The sequence below is a fragment of the Artemia sp. Qi Xiang Cuo genome, chromosome 14 (assembly GCF_049724085.1).
Source record: "Artemia sp. Qi Xiang Cuo chromosome 14, ASM4972408v1, whole genome shotgun sequence".
Classification (NCBI taxonomy): Eukaryota; Metazoa; Arthropoda; class Branchiopoda; order Anostraca; family Artemiidae; genus Artemia; species Artemia sp. Qi Xiang Cuo.
The window spans coordinates 48,962,905-48,977,502 of record NC_142807.1 but is presented as its reverse complement, the minus strand read 5'-3'; the positions used below and the strand labels follow the sequence as shown (position 1 = coordinate 48,977,502).

The following is a 14,598-nucleotide window of genomic DNA, read 5'->3' as shown; positions in this document are numbered from 1 at the left end:
TGCTCTATAAGGGCCGAAAGTGATTTGATGGTAACCAGTCTCATTTTTCTTCACAATTTTTTCATTTTGTCATGTATAGCCATTGCAGAGCTGGAGTTAGATTTTTGTATCCGAGGAGGGGGCAATGTAGACTTTCCCTCCCCCTGTCGCACCATCAATACCGTAAATACTACAATTTTTGCCAAAAAATTACAATTTAAGCTTGTTTTGCCACCCCCCCGGGTGTGCCGCCCGTGGAGCTTGCCCACTATAGCCCCCTAGATCTGATCATGAGCCAGTGTGGTCTTAGAAATTATTTATTGGCTTGTTACGCCCAAAAATGGGCCCAAAATTCAGTTTGCCTCCAATCTTACCACTTTTTTGCAATAAAGTTAAATTGATGGCATAGCGAAAAAGGACAAATCCAACGTGCTGCTCTTACAAAACAATTATTGAGGCTTAGGCTACCGAAACAGCTCTATTTTGAGACGGTGGCGGATCCAAGGGAGGGGCGAGGGGGCACCCCCCTAATATAGTCTAAATTAGTGTAATTTACTTAATTAACGCAAATTTGCGTTAATTAAACTTGCTCCCAACGCAAGTTTATCGGATCAACTTATTTTGCCCCCCCCCCTAAAAAAATCCTGGATACGCCACTGTTTTGAGACCATCGGGCCAATTCTAAGTAAGGAATCTATAATAATTTGAATTAAATTTAGTTGGCAGGGAATTTTAACACGGAAATGGGCCCTTGCCTCGTGGGATGGTGCCAGAGGCGGTTTTACGGGTGCAAATTTTAGAGACATTTTAATTTCATTAAAATAAAGTATAGGGGGGGAATTGGCAATTAGTATAAACATATTGAACCCAAAATTTTCATTTTTCCCTATCTCAAGATTATTTTGCAGAGGCTAAAGTAAGAAAAGCCAGATTTAAATAAATGAACAATTTTGTTAATAAATAGTATTTTTGTTAATAAATAAAATTTTTGTTAAAATTTGGCCTGAAAATTGTTGGGAGACAGAAGGGGGCGCAAAGATTTTGCCCCAGGTGCAATAGAGACCGAACTGCCACTGGACGGTGCGTATCATATCGCCCTGGAGATTTATTCTTGAGGACTCAACCACATCTATTAAAATGACTCTCTTGAATTGCTTGGCACATATCTGATTTGTTTACTACTTATAGGGGTACTTGTCTATTAAACGGAACACACCCAGGAACTGAAGTTCGGTTAATGAAACACGATGATAATATAATACTTTAAAAACAAAATTATGGAAACTACGGCAAAGAATTATGGAAAGAAAGCCGCGCAGAGCGTATTATATTAAATACCCAACTAACTTAACCTAACCCCTAACCACCTCTAAATACTTAATATATAACTGAAATACAACTACATCGTAGTTTTCTCGCTTAAAATAAGCAAATCATAACCGATTCCAGAGAGGCAAACTGATTTTGTCAGAACTTAGACAGCGTAATTCTTGAGCGTGTTCCGTTTAACAGACAAGTGCCCTTATAAGTTAAAACGTATAAGATCGCAGCATTTGCGATCGAGCCCTCACGAACTTCATAAACATTTAGAGGAGTTTTTCGGCGAGGTGAAATTCAAAAATTTGGCCAAGAAAAGCTTATACCCCTGGCCCTGATGACAATCTCAATCTCTGATTTTTCTTACATGACAAAAAATTAATCCTTGTGTAGTGAAATAGCACAAGCAAAAATCTATTGTGACTTGTTTCCAGATTCAACTGGTTTTAGCTTTCCTATTGGCCAAGAAGAAGGCGTGTGATTGTGACGTAACTTTTGACATCTCAAAACTTGAATACAAAGATAAGCTAACCGTACGATAGTAATCCTTTTTTACTTTAGCTCGTGATTGAAAAGGAGCTTTGGATTTTTCAGGAAGAACAGTAGGTCTTTTCCTTGTGTGTGTGTGGTTTTTTTTATATTTAGGTCATAGCCGATTGTCCTCTGTCGCGGAGATATTGTTCATCAGATTTCAAGACTGCGGGGGGGGGGGAGGGCAGTTGGCGTGCAGAAAAATTGGAAAGTAATAGGGCCTAAGGTAAAGCGCACAATACTCGGGTCATATGGGTGCAACTTGACCACGCTCTGGCATACATGGTTCTTGCCTAGGCTGTATAGCTTGCTGCATTGCCGTCGGTAACTTTTCTCACACCACGGTTGCCTAGTCTACCGCTTGAAGGCGCATAGGCTACACAGGGCTTTTTTGTATAAGCCTAGAATTGTGGCTGTTGAGAAGGAAACATGGTACAAAAACAATTCTTACTTTATGATATGCAGGAAAATTGTAGTTAACAGATTTTGAAAGCGCTTCCACCGTGTTTTACCCTCAGCCTCTAATGTGCGAATATATAGCCTAGCCCGAATTGTATATTCCACAAGCATTTGGCCATGCGTAACTCTTGTTTCAACCCGTGTACCCTTAAATTGAATTAACGGGACGTAATCAAGAAACGGAAAAACGCATGGGAAATGTAGAATTTGGGCTATATACTTGCACATTGGGGGCAGGGGGTTGAGGGTAAAGTGTAGTGGAAATGCCTTCACAATGTGTTAACTACAAATTTCTGCATATTATGAAGTAAGAATTGTTGTCTTAACATGTTTTCTTCTTAATACCCCAACTATACTATAGGCTTATACGGCATCCCAATCCTCCCCCCTCCCCTCAAGGGCCACATAAAGCCCAAGACAGCTTATAAAAAATCCCTGGTATGTTTTTGTTTGCCATTATGTTCTGTTCTTCCTATTTCTCGCCAAGAGTTATTCTCTCATCCCAAATAAAGACAATTAAAAATAAAACAAAGAACAGCGAACTTTTCTACGATTGGGCTATATCTGGCCCCATTGAGGGGAGGGGCAGAGGCAAACGACGACATTTATTTTTTTACTTCCTGATTTCGGCCCTGTAATAAACTTTAACCAAAATTATAAGCAGCTATTACAGGAACATCTTGAGATTGGGGGAAGGGGATACAGTTGTAACTTAATATGTTCAATGGTGAAAATGCACTTAACAATCGACAATGTCAATCAATTACAGGAGGGGTTATTTTATTACAAAATTTATTTGAAAATTGTTTTTAGGTATTTAGAAGAAGCATGTCAATTTATCCTATTCAAATTTTCCTATCCTACAGCACAGGAGCTAAGAATTTATCTTCTTTCTAGTTTTAGGATAATTTTGTTGCACGGAAGCAATTTGTAATTTGGCCCACTGGAAACGCTACTGTATCGCAAAATTAATGCAAGAAAAACTCGCTAAAGCTTAAATTTAAGTTATATATTTTACAGCTTCCAGTAAAAATTGTGTTGCTCCAAGTTCACGAAGTTTTACAGACAGGAATTATGTAATAGACCTGAAGATTCTCCGATGTTACGCAATAGCTTTTGTTAATCAGGTTTCTCTATTGAGTGCCAGACATTTTTCAGCCTTTTCTAAGATTCCCATATTGCTAGCTTTTAGATAACAATAAAGATTATGACTCGTATATTTTGCGAGTTTTGCCATCCCCTGGACTTGTTCAAAAGTAATTACCTGTGAAATAACAATGGCATAATCCGCAAAAGCCTACTATTTTTTAACCTTTGACATTTGTCAAGTAAAATTGAACATTGTGGCCTATATTTTTTCTCGTATCATTTCAAACGTATACATGGACCAATAAGGGGAAGGGGGAGGATAAGAGAATTTTCTCTTAGGTGGTTCTAAGAACCTCCAAGATATTTAGGGATTTTTTTTTTGATTTTAGTATTTAGGCGAGAGTTGGTTTAAGTATTGAACCTCAGTCCTATCTTGGAGCATATTTTAGCTTTCTAGAGCTTTGACTTTATGCACCGTTTGCAGAGGATTATGTAACGTTGAATCCTACATCTTAAGTTTGCGGGATATGTTTTTACTTTTATCACCCAAATAGTGCATATAGGCACTGGTGGTGGGACGGGTAGGGTAAAAGAATTTCCCTACTGGAGTGTCTAAGAACCCACTAGAAAATTTACGATCCATATGCGGGAATGAGGTAGTCCTTCGGGCCCAGGTTTCACAAAACTCTAGATTTCCACAGTTACTTCCATGTTTTGAACAACTTGTCTGTTTGGAGGAGGGATGGCTGAATGAGCATGGGCTCTGGAATATTATGCTTGTTCTAAAATTTCCTGTATATGATTCTTTGACTGTTACAGATGGGATACCACCAGATGGCTAATTTGACAGTGTATATATATACAAATCTTTAAATTAGCCAACCGGCCAACCAGTATTTTAAGCATAGGAGTCCACCTGGACAAAAGGAAACATAAAACAATTCTTACTCCATATTATGTGGAATAATCCTAGTTAACACATTTTGCAGGGGGGGAGCCTTTATTTTCACTTCTTTGCTTGTTTTTTTTTTTAGTTTTTCTAAGAAATTCATGAATTTCTTAGAGCCTGTATATTTACAGAATATATGCCCCCCCCCCCCTAATGTGTAAATATATACCTAGAATTGCACCCCCAATCTAAATATAACATCCATTTGCATCACAAATGAACTTTACTCACACATTAGCCATGTGGTGGATGTCCGTTACAGATAGTGCACCGTTCATATGAGTAAACGGTCTCTAACCTTTTAGCTGACCGAGCCATATTATAAGGTAAGGATCAGGTAATACATCGGCCCTACGTACCCCCTTCATGTACGGAGGGTTTTTTTCTGTAAAGGGAGAGGAATAGTGAAAGAAAGATTGTATTTGATTAAAGGTGTTGAGGAATTTTGATTTCAGGGAGCATGGGCCGGCAGAACCAAGACCTTGATTCCGTTCATGAAGATCCCCAAGTCGGCTTGCTTAGTCGTAGCATTAAGGCAAAAGTTTTCATTTCAGAGGATACTTGGGCTCGTCATATTTAATTTAATCTAATTTTTTGTATTCTGAAATTAAACTTTTGTTGTTGTCTTTAGAATACTTTCCAACTTTGTATGTGGGAGTTTAGCCTCCCAAGAAGTGTTTGAAGGGGGAAGCGTCTTAATCTCCATAAGTCCCACTCCCGAAACGCTTGCCTATAGTATAGTTAGACAGAGAGTTCGGCATTTTAACCAATTTGGTTTTGTCGGCTTATTTTATCTTCCGTTCTCTTACCTGAACAGGAGGGAATAAACGGTACTTCAGTTGTATTTTATCTCTAGAGAATTCCCATGGTTACCTGTAAATTTCTTTTTTCTTGCTCTTTTAGGCCACAAGAAACCTTTGCAGAAGCCTCCCATTACCCTTTACCGTAGATTGTCGCTAATTGATAATTTACAATCACTTACATCTATTCTTTGACCTAGTTTCAAAATAATATTTTACTATTAAGACTAATCGAGATAATAGTTACCTTTCCTGAATTAGCTACAAATAGCAGCTTTTTATCACTACCCTTTTTTTTCTAACGCGTTTTTAATTTTTGGTTATTATGGCTCGCCGTTCGTTCAATACTAGTAGGTGATTGGTTTTGCATTTCTCATTATGAATTTTTAAAACGCTTAAACAAATCAGAAAGAAGTAAAGAGCGATATTCAAACCTTCAACGATCAGGAATAAAGTCATATAACAAGTCAAATATAAAAAAGAACAGGAACTACTACGAATGAATAAATGAAACGTAAAACGTAACACTAGTACGATCAAGTGAAACTTAAAACAAACAGACATTTTCACAAATAAGAGTGGAACTATGCCTACCCTTAAACTCCTCTAAAAGCTACAGTGTCATCTGTGATTGACTGAAAACGACTTGTGTTTATAGTACAGGAAAATGAGCTCCAAAAAGAGGTCGACCCGAAACAAATTGCAACAGAAATGATTTTTACACCATCTTGTAGAGAAAAAAACCTGAACAACATATAAATTTTCGCATATTCTGAGTCGACGCAAAATAACCGTTTTTTGGCTTTTAATGCTATTTTTTTCGTTATTCGAATAAATATCGCAATTTTCGTGGACATCGGTTTTTCTTGAACGGAAGTATGATTCTAACCCAAAATAACATGGCGAGACCGAAAACGAAGTCGGATTTAGCGTAAGAAGCACCATAAAAAAAGTAACTGTATTTTTTCGACTTTTTTCGCCTAAAAAATACAATTTTCGTTGTAGCCCGATTTTCTTGAATGAAAGTGTGGTTCTGACGTAGAATCACGAGCTGAGATCGAAAATAGAATCAAATAGGTTGTTCACTGAACCAGAAAAAAAAATCGTAATAATTAATGAATGATCTACATTTTTTTAGAAAATAATTAGGGAAAGTGAATTACAAACCGAACTGGTTTTCAGTGGTCAGTATCGTAAATCACACTTAAAACACTCTTCGTATACAATTTAGGGTCAACCCATAGTGTCTAATCTTCACAGTCTATTAAATAGAATCAATCTTATAAAAAATACAAAATAGAGAATCAGATTCCGACTAGTTTCACAACTTTTTCATTTGGAATGGATTAACGACTAGGGTTCTAGGTTCTCTTCATCATTGTTGCTGTCGATTTTTGTGGAGTTGGAACACATTTTTACCTTGCAGGTTCTGCATGCTGAATTACAAACTAATCCGTTTTTAAAGCAGCTACACCTCGCTGAACTACACTGTACACGACAGGAGCACTTCACGATCTTTAGGAGCATACGCGGGGCTGGTGGGAGGTCAGTTGTTAATGGGTACAAGAAGTCATATTTATTCGTCCCTCCCCATTCTTCGGCTTTCAGTTCCGGATCAGGCTCCCCGGTCCATACCTGAACTTGATAAAAAAACTCTATAGCTATGAAACTGGGCTGCATCAGAAGTTGGTGGCAGATGTTCTGGGTGAACAAAAGAGTTTGCCGTTGTCACTTTCTTTTCAAAAACTTCTCTGCGGAGTTTGTTCAAGTTCCCTCCTTTCGACGAACCGTATATGCTCAGCAGGCCGTCTTCACCAGCGGTCTTGATTTCCTCCTTCGAAGCGGACTTCTGCATAAACACTGCAGCTGATGTTCGGAAATCATTGTCTTCTATCAGCCTCTTCAGTGCAAGACCTTTTCCCACACCGTGGATTCGCGAAGTAGAGTCACAGCCTAACAGGGCGTGAGCAAAAAGGATCAGATGACAAGTATCTTGTCCCAGCTTCTCTTTCAGGGTGTGTATGTCCCATATTCGGGGAGCTTTATTTGACTTTGGCTCAAGTGCGAAGAATAGTTTCTTGCTTGACAAGTCACAGTGGTAGCATAAGAGAACCAATAGATCGGTATCGTCCCAAACTACGGTAGTGTCGTGATACCGTGAAGAGGCAACAGCAGCTTCCACAATCGGGACATCTGCGTCACCTGATGCCTGGGAGACAGAGACACCATTTGCACGGAGATGATCAGCCAAAGCGCAGATAAACCTGGCTTTGTTTTTCTTGCAAGATAAGAACTCTTCTTTCTTCAGCTTGAGCTGCATATCTGCTGTGAAGAAGATCTCACGGCCAACTGTACGACTCCTCAACGAGTGAGCCATATCTTTTATGGAAGCCCCACCATCGTAGCCGTCGAAAACGATAGTGGCAGAAGGGTACTTTCCTGTCACGTAAGTTGCATAATGGTCTAGAATCTCGAGGTATCTTTCATTTTTTGTCCATGGTATCCTGTGCAGCAGAGTCATCATTCATCATTTCTCAGTTCGCATGTTTCTTTAATTGTTTTGTCAAAGTCTATGGTCCGAACGCAGAAAACATCTGAGCCTTTCCGGTGTGAAGCTGAGAGGTCAACAGGGCAGCCACAAAACAAGCAAAACTCGTTAAACCTGAACTGTGAAGTACTCGACCGCAACTCGCACTTGGCAGTGGAAATTTTAGCTAGCCACTCATCCTTTCGCCTTTGAGTGTCATTGTCAATGTTACGCCTGTGTGTATAATTTTTTCTGCATAACTCATGGACCTTCTGTCCGGCAGTGACCACAACGGTATCCCTTCGCATCTGACTAGATTGGTTAATTCCGGCAGCTCCTTTCTGTGTAATAATCGTGTAATGTGAGTCGTCTTCGACATTTCTTTTGCAGATTCTGCAGTGCTCCAACTGAGTAGACATCTCGCTATAAAAAAAAAAGAGTTATTAAGCAAAACATATCTGATCGAAATTTTAAGAGATTTCTTTTGTTCAGCCTTGTTGAAAGGTCCAGTAATAATGTCTCTAGGGATGTCAACGTCCCCAAAGTCTTCAAGACAACGGCTATAGGCAAGGCAATTACTTCATTGTTGCACATGGATACGTTATTGAGAGGGCTATGTTTGTTTGAACTTTACTTTCCAAGAAGACGAGGGATATTCAAATGAGCCTTACAGAGAATGTTGAGGAAAGTGTTGAACTAAATGAAAACACGTTATGTTTACACAGATTGTCAAAAGGGTGAAACACAGGAATAAGTAAGTATATTAATTGGGAAAATTCAGGGAATGATAAGGGATATGATCAAAAGACAATATTTGCATGCGACCAATACTACTTGAGCTACTACTATCATACTTCTCCATTTACAATACTGAGGGGAAAGTTGAACTAAATCCAAAGACGCTGTGTGCATGCACAGCGTCAAACTAGCCTAGCTCAAGAATTAATTGGGGTATTAAGTTGGAACTTTCAGAGAATGCTTAAAGGGGAAATATCGTCTCATCAAAAGGCAATATGCGCACACTACTGCTAACGCTACTGTTAGTGCAACATTTACTACTACTACTTCTATTGCAACTACTTTTAAAGTTAACCTGTCGTGATGATGAGGTCACCTGTTGGTACAAGGTGTATTTCAGGGGACGATTGTCTTCTCAATAGATGTCGCTGTAAAACAAAAAAAAAAAAAAAACTTCAACTGACATGAAACATCAAAGAATTTGACGCAAAACAGTAAAGTACAATAATTTATCCTTTAAACTTTTAAAGTATTCAGTTCCGAACCACCATTATAAAAACCGACTTCTTACCTGCGCTAATCATTCATCAGAACACTAGCAGATTCACCGGAAAGTATTACTCGACTGTTAGATGGCGGACTTTCGAATAAAATTTTTTCTCGGGGTAGATGGCGAATTTAAATAAAGGTTATGACTGTCACTGACCGGAACTAGTTTTCTACTCGACTTTCTGGCATTACTTGAGGTCTTCGTCTAATTGATGTCTCAGTCAAATCTTGGGAATAAACTTTGAAATCTTTAAAACACTGAGTGATGAATGTGACGATTTTCATTTTTATTGCATTACGTAGCCTTCGAAGTGTCTTATACTAGTGCCTAGTTCAGGTATTTTTACGAACAACCGATCATTTGTTGAATAACAAGTGCCGATTGATTGTCTTTACAAAAATTACCGCAACGCATATTGATGATAGTGAAACTTTTTTGTTTTGCACCAGACACCCAATCGGACTTCATTTTCTGTCTCAGCTTGTCATTCTGCATCAGAATCATACTTCATTTCAAGAAAAACGGTCGGATACTAAAATTATATTTTTTTCAGGAAAACGTAAAAAAAATCGCATTAAAAGCCAAAAAACCTTTATTTTGCGTCGACTCAGAATATGCGAAAATGGATATGTTGTTCAGTTTTTTTTTCTCTACAAGATGGTGTAAGAATCATTTCTGTTGCAATTTGTTTCGGGTCAAACCTCCATTTGCCTGTACTATTATTGAGCTGAGCATTTTTACTTGTCTTGACATAAAAAAATAACAATGTTTCTTAGAATTATTAATTTTGAGATTTTCAATTTAATTTTATTATTTTAAACGGATACCTTTAAAAAAAAAATCTTTTGATTCTTTTTAACTTACGAGTACAGGAAACTCATGCCCAAAGTTTTGAAACGCGTATTATTGGTAATTTTTGAAGCAATGTTTAGTTTGTGATCCTGCGTATTCCCCTTGAAATATTCTCGCCGAAAAATTCACTCCCGAGGAAAATTCCCTCCCGCGGAAAATTCCCCCTGTAAAATTCTCCCCATATGTAAAATTGAGCAACCAGAGAGATATTAAGAGAAATAAAATGAAATAAAATATTCTACCTATATTCCATAAAAAATGTAGAATGGTGTAGAATCAGACAGTTCGATGTAACGAACTGTAAATACGGAGCGACTCGGGCCAATAGTAACCAAAACTTTAAAAAAAGAAATTGTGATAACAATGCATACAAAGAATTGGCTTTTTATGATGATTCCAAATGTACAAAAATTCGTTAAGTTTAATATTACGCATAGTGTTGGGCGATATCTTAATTAAACGATATATCGATATGTCGATATTTTTACTATCGATATTCGATAATCGATTTCAATATTTCTGATCAATTTTTTTGTCCAGAGGAACTTTAGGGTTTGAACTTTAGGAACAAAATTCAATGAAAAAAAAATGTCAAAAAACTTTTGCACATTTTAATTTAAATTTTAATTGCACATCATCTAAATTTCTAATAGAATAAATAAACTCCCATTACAAGAACGAACATTACAAAAATCCTAATTTGGAATTACTAGGGCTCAGGATAAAGAAAAATAAACTACCGACTACTTTTGGCTATTCAAATCAGAAACATGTGAATATTTTCCCCTTAGAATTGGTTCAGCCTTTCAGTGATTAAATAAAAAAAAAATTGTTTCTTTTTCAACTGAAAGTGAGGAGCAACATTAAAGCTTAAAAGAACATAAATCTTCCCGTATATAAAGGGATATAACCCATCCTCAACTTTTTGTTTTTTTACGCCAAAGTTTTTTCTTGTATTTTAAAAATCTCCTGACTAATTAAACGGCTCTTGGGTTTCAAGAGTTGTTCTTAAATGATTGGGACAAAAAGTTAAAATTAGCGTAAAGATCGAGGTAATGAGGAGAGGGATCCACCCTCATACACGGGGTAATTTCTGTTAATTTTAATGTTACTCCTTAATTTTAGTTGAAAAAATCAGTTTTTTTTTAATTTCTGATCGTTCTTCAAATAATGCTGGAAGATCCACCTGTTCTCTCCATGGAAAATTACCCAAGAAATTTTTCCCTTGGAAAAATTCTCCCGCGTAAGATCTCCCTTCCCCCAGACAATTCCATCCCTGATGAAGATTCCCCATAAAAAACTTCTTGCGGCAATTCCGCCTGGAAAATTGTTTTTAACCTACTTTAGTTTGAAAAAAGACCTGTCTTTCTTTTAATTTTAATGGTTTTTCGAATTATGCCAGAAATCCTCCCTCCGTGGAAAATTATTCGTGGAAATTCTCCCCACTCAATGTCTCAATGGAAGGTTTCTCCCACGTAAAATTTCCCCATTGAGAATCTCTCCTGCGGAAAATTACTACCCTCACGAAAATATCCCCAGACAACTGGTTATTTATAACAGACAACCTGGGTTATTTCCCCGGAATATCTTCAAATATAAAATATATTTGGCAAAGAGAAAGTAGGTAAAATAAAATGAATTTCGTATAAGCATTCTGGTAAATTCCCCCATGTATAGTTTTCCTTTGAAAGTTCATCCCTGGAAACTTCCCTTCCACACGGATTATTCTCCCCATAGAAAATCCCCCCGTAGAAAATTCCTCCCCACAGAAAAATCACCCGCCCCCAAAAATGTCTGTTTACTTCCCAATAGCAAATACTATATGTAAACACTGGACAAATTTCATAACTTACAACCCGTTCCCCATGGACTTGTAGGGTCATGTCATCCCCAGAGACATGATTACTTGACCTTTCAGCTATACTGATCTATTGGCTATCTCAAAATGTTGATCGGATGACTTTGGGAAAAGGAGCGTGGGAGGGAGGGGAAATCTAGTTGCCTTCCGATCGTTTTGGTCACAAAATTGGGATCTAGAAATGTTATTCCCGTTTGAGCAAGCCCTTTCCCAATCTTACATGGCCATTGGTTCGATGCGATCACCCTGGCAGAAAAAAAAAAAAAAAAAAAAAAAAAAAAAAAAAAACAGAGCTAACACGCATCCGTCATCTTTCTTCTGGCAAAAATTGCAAAGTTTCACATTTTTGCAGATAGAAGCTAGAAACTCCTGCAGTATGATTTTCTGATATGCCGAATCTGATGGTGCAATTTTTATTAAGATAATTTGACTTTTTAGAGGCGTTCCCACCCTGTCTAAAAACAATTTCTATATAAATGTTCCTTCAAATTTTCTGAGGCTCGCAGATTTTGGTGGATACATGAAACTTGATAAATTTTATGTATCTGGAGTCGGAAGAGCCAATTTATTTGATGTATCTGTTGTTATCAAAATTCCATGTTTTAGAGTTTCGGTTGTTATTGGGCCGAGTTGCTCCTTACTTACAAATTGTTATCACAAACCATTTGATTAACTGATCAGGCTTGGAATCCAATTTCAGAAAGGACATTGGTGGCGGCCATGGACACTAATTTTATGACAAGTTCGTGTAGGTATTTCTGAGACCCATATTACAAGACTTCCACGACTTGAGCGGATCAGTTTTTCTTGTAACTGAAGACTTCTTGCTGAAAATCTGTAGAGCCGTGATAAATGCAGCTGCTGAGGAAGCTTGCTTTGCATTGACTACTGAAACTCCGTCATGTGTTCCCCATAAACTGGCTGGATTCTGTAGTGGCTGAATCATAGGGACTGTGATGGCACTTGCATCTGTTGATACAGATTCCAGAAAGGCCCAATCCATGTCTCTTGCTATTGGACTCTTAACTTGGAGATGATTGTCATAGTTAATACACAATTTCTAGAAACGTGAATTGAGGTATGTCGCAATCGTGACCTGACCTGTAGTGTGATCTGAGCAAGGCCTATAAGCTTAGAATATATTTTATGTAGCCAAGACTTTTGGAGGTTCTCAGCAACATTTTAGACTGTACCCACACTAAACGTAGTTTAAGAACATGCCTTTGTCAACTTATTGATACACCTGGGCATGCTGTGTATCAACATATATGAGTCAGCGGATTGAATACATTATTCTTCTTCTCGGCCATTTGCGAAACATATTTTTATGTTGGATATTTTCTGCTGGATATTCACCGGTAGATACCAGAAAAATACGAAATAATATCGTTTTCGATACCGATATTTAGGTTTCGATACTCGATATAAATATTTGGTGCGATATATCGATATCGGTATCTAATTTCGCCCGACACTAATTACACATTAATTGCTACGAGCCCGAGAGGCTTTGCCTGCTTTTCGAAAAATTAAATTAAAAAAACAAGTTTTTTCAACTGAAAGTAGGAAGCAACATTAAAACTTAAAACAAACAGAAATGATTACGTATATGAGGGGATTCGCCCCCTATTCAATACCTCGCTCTTTACGCTCAAGTTTTTTTTAGTACTTTAAAAAGATCTATCTATTCTAATTAACAGACGTTTCTGATTCAGGGGTTTTTCATTCGAAGAAAATTCGAACTTTAGCGTAAAGCGTTAGGTATTGACTAGGGGTAAACTCCCTAATATACGTAATAAAAACATACAGATATAAAAGTTCGTTACGTAAGTTAATTCGCGTCAGAACAAAATTTCGAGAAAGCCATTTAGCCAAAACAAGTAAAATTAATATACAAGTTCCATTCTGATTATTCATGTTCGGTGAGCCAAAATCAAAGCTCCATTAATTCGAAAACGTTCAGAAATTAAATACAAAAAAAAACAAGTTTTTTTAACTGAAAGTTAGGAGCGACATTAAAACTTAAAACGAACAGAAATTATTCCGTACATGAAAGGGGCTGTCCCCTCCTCAACGCCCCACTCTTTGCGCTAAAGTTTTTCATTGTTTTAAAAAATAAAGTTGTGTGACAGAGCCAAGGCTATATATTGAGCTTCCCTGTTGCAGAGGAAGTAATGACGCATGGCTGAGCATTCGTTCCAAGTCACCTAGTCAATACAAGTAAATGTACTTCAGACTAGTAAGCCTTTTGATGTACGCCTAGTGGACGATACCCAATGCCTTTTTGTGAACAGGGCTTGGTAAATTTTTGAAAGGTTTCTTTTCTTAAGCTATTGCTTGCTTATTTGGAATAAGGGGCCCTGTCAGTTTCAAATTTGCTTTGATCGCATAGGACGAATTGGTATTATGTACTATAGTTGTCGCCAGGGGCGTCACGTATGGGGAGTGGAGGCCACCCCTCCCCCAATGTTTTTAGCCAGTCGGGTGAAAAATCTGAGTCTGTAAAATAATGACGCGAAGCTATTTTACGCGAAGTGCACTATTTTATTGGCTCATTTTTTTAATAGGGCAAATGGGCCGATGGAAATATACTACATAAAATCAGTGAAAGAAGATCATTCTCAGTCGGCAAAGAACAAAAAATGAAGTTATTTTAAACCAGCCAATCTGTAAAATTTCATTGAACCCGTCCCCCCCCCCCAAAAATGGCTACTGACGCCTGGGGTCGGTACTAAGTCTTGTCCACGGCAAGCAATTACCCGGGCTTCTTAGTCCTAGCCTGTTATCTATGTGCGCTTCTATCATAGGCACCTCTCTACAGTTGCCACTAATTTCAGGTTTTCAAATTACTTTCTTAATCTTTATCTTACCATGCTATGATAACTCAACCTTAAAAAATGCAAAAAGAAAATCAAAGCAAATAAAAAGGTAAAATACGTAAATTCTATC

At 37.6% G+C, this 14,598-nt stretch overlaps 1 protein-coding gene across 1 annotated transcript in view; it reads left to right on the top strand.

Moving 5' to 3' along the window:
* Window positions 1-1,850: 1,850 nt before the first annotated feature.
* Window positions 1,851-14,598, top strand: part of LOC148944560 (glycine dehydrogenase (decarboxylating), mitochondrial) — a 123,928-nt gene continuing 111,180 nt past the window's right edge. Inside the window, exon 1 of the mRNA XM_089100623.1 lies at window positions 1,851-1,898. The gene's annotated coding sequence lies outside the window, so the exon portion shown is untranslated. The remainder of the gene's footprint in view (window positions 1,899-14,598) is intronic.